The sequence below is a fragment of the Sinocyclocheilus anshuiensis genome, unplaced genomic scaffold (genome assembly GCF_001515605.1).
Source record: "Sinocyclocheilus anshuiensis isolate Anshui unplaced genomic scaffold, SAMN03320099.WGS_v1.1 scaffold1047, whole genome shotgun sequence".
Taxonomy (NCBI): Eukaryota; Metazoa; Chordata; class Actinopteri; order Cypriniformes; family Cyprinidae; genus Sinocyclocheilus; species Sinocyclocheilus anshuiensis.
The window spans coordinates 458,168-460,989 of NW_015542400.1; the positions used below are offsets into that span (position 1 = coordinate 458,168).

General features: G+C 45.3%; 1 pseudogene; it reads left to right on the forward strand.

Annotated features, from left to right (window-relative positions):
• The first annotated feature begins 2,576 nt into the window (after positions 1-2,576).
• The window catches only part of LOC107692922 (putative fibroblast growth factor 1), a 1,913-nt pseudogene continuing 1,667 nt past the window's right edge, over positions 2,577-2,822 (forward strand).

Genomic DNA, 2,822 nt, shown 5'->3' on the forward strand with positions numbered 1-2,822 from the left:
CAGAAGGGGAATGCCGTCTCTAAGCAGAGGATGGCCCACTGGATATCAGGCGCAGGGTGTGCCCTGCCCGTTCAGGTTGCGAGCTCACTCTACTGGAAGTGTTGCATCCTCCTGGGCGCTGGCTCGTGGCGCCTCGCTGACAGATATTTGTAGAGCTGCGGGCTGGGCGACCCCCAACACGTTTGCTAGGTTCTATAGCCTCCGTGTTGAACCGGTATCCTCCTATGTTTTAACCTCAAACGGGTAGAAGCACCGAGAGGCCTCGATTTAGTGTCGGCTTGCTAAGACAGCTCTAGAGAGTCCGTACTGTATACCTGTCGAGCTCCTCCATCCCCTCGGCAGCCAGACGTGGTGGAACGTCCGGCGCCAGGCCCTCACTCGATGAATCCGTGAGAACCGGTAGAGGTAAAAGTGTAAAGTCCACGGTATAGCCTCAGAGCCCGTGTTTCCCCGGCAGACTTCCTGCTATTTTCCAAGAGGGTTACAATCACCTCTAATCTTCCATATGCACCTAAAAGGTTGTTCATATGTGTAAGTGCTTCCGAAACCTCCTTCGGGAAGGATGGGCCTTCCGCAACATCCCTGTTCCAAGTGGTACGGGTACGTTTTCCTAGTGTTATCCAGTCTTACTGAGTGGGTAGCGCCATAGCAGCAGTAGCTGGTCTTCTTGTGGTAAGCCCTGGCCTGCTCCAAAAAGTAGGGGTGCAGGAGGCTTCCACAGGACACTGGAAGGGGCAGTAGCTATGGCCCTTCGGTAGGGATCCCAATTCGTCTGTCATCCGACGTGACGTCGAGAGTGACTGACTGAAAGGGAACGTCTCGGTTACATATGGTAACCCTCGTTCCCTGAAGGAGGGAAAGGAGACGTCATGTCCCGTCGCCATAGCTTCTGTACCACCGCTGAGCGGCCGGGTTACCGGCTCGGCTCATCAGCGAAAACCTGAAAAAGCGATGCACCAGCTGCCTACTTATACTCACGCTGTGATCAGCGACAGCTGGATGCAATAATCGCATGCCAATGTGCATTGGCTTGTTTAGTTTACACTCGAAGTGGATTGGTCTCTCTAAGCGAGATCCCAATTCATCGGTCATCCGACTTGATGTCTCCGTACCCTCCTTCAGGGAACGAGGGTTACCATATGTAACCGAGACGTTTTCAACAGTTGTTAACCATGGACATTTGTTTCTTCTGGTGTTTTTCAGAAACAATGGTTTCTTTACTGTCCTGGAGCTGTGACATTAATTGTCATAAAAGTGTCTTAAGGACTGTTCCACAGGTGCATGGGCAATAATTGTTTATGGCTCAAAGAACAAGCATGAAAAACATTGTTTAAACCCTTTCCAATAGACACATGTAAAGCTTATTTGGATTATACAAAGTTATCTTAAAATACAGTATACAAATGGATATATAAATTAAAACGGTGTGGAACCCGTTGTCATTTGAAACGACACATTTATACTATTACTGTATGTCAAAAGTTCAGTAAAACTGGGTGAGTAAACAAATGTGTTACAAATAGAGATGATACACAGACCTAAATATAGAATGTCCTGAACTCATAACACAGTTGACTGTCTGGGCACGATGAACTCACATATCTTCTACAGATCTGACCGCATCTAGCGGAGTTACAGGAACCGACCTGAGGTCAGCTGATGACCATGAGGTTACACATGCAGGTTTTCCAAGTATATCGTAGGTCCACGTCACACACATATAGGCACTGGATAGAAAGCAAAAGCTGATGTTTTTGCTTTGGAAAGTATCCAGTAACACTAGTCATCCATCAAAATACATGTTCAGGAGTACCTTGGTATCCAGAGTCAAAAAACCAAAGGAACAAACTTTGTCCCAGAGCTACCATGAACTAGCATTTCTCTTTGCAGCTCTGAAACAAAGTCACAGGTAAGTCTCAACCGTTGCTGGCCTGCCCAGTTCATTAGCACTCTGTTGAGGGTCGTCATTCACACTGGCTGCTTCGCTCAGTGTTCTCGACAACCTGTCTGGCACTAAGGCGCTATTTTCAATAAATACAATGTATCTGTGCAGTGGCTGCTTGGAAAATTCCTGTACTGTTTGTTCTCTCTTGCTTCCGAACACGTCTCTGATAGCTTTCCAAACCACTTCAGATGTGCTGTCTGGCTGAAGCCTTTTGATGTGAATGAAAACAAAACTAGTAACGACTACCCTTTTGGCCTTCAGCAGGGTTCTTGTACAGCTTTAGACCCATAAATACAAATGATGGTTGTTTATAAAGAATTTTCATTATGAATCTTGTGCATATGTCCCATCAATACTGCCTACAAGCTGCTCTTACGATAATATCAATAATTATCTAGTTATTAATAATAATCAATAATTAGCATGATTAATAATTAACATTATGATTATGCATTTAAGGTTTTGTAGTCGTTCTACAGATAAAAAATTATAATGGATCATGTTTATGTAATAATAATAATAATGCACATTTCCTGTGCATATATATATATATATATATATATATATATATATATGTGTCGGTTATAAGTGGTAGTTGAGCTCGGAAGACGGATCCATTTCAGTCACGGGGGTGTTCATGCGTACAGCGCGTCTCAGAGCAGCACTTGTGCGCCATGACCGAGCGGGATATCACCGCTTTCACACTCCTACCAACGACCACCGAGCAGAAAGATCCCAAACATAAATCTCTGCAAAAGCTTTACTGCAGGAATGGAGGATACCATCTCCGGATCCAACCTAACGGGACCGTGGACGCGAGTCGACAAGATAACGACGTTTACAGTAAGTATGCTGTATACAGATGCCCCCCACCCCC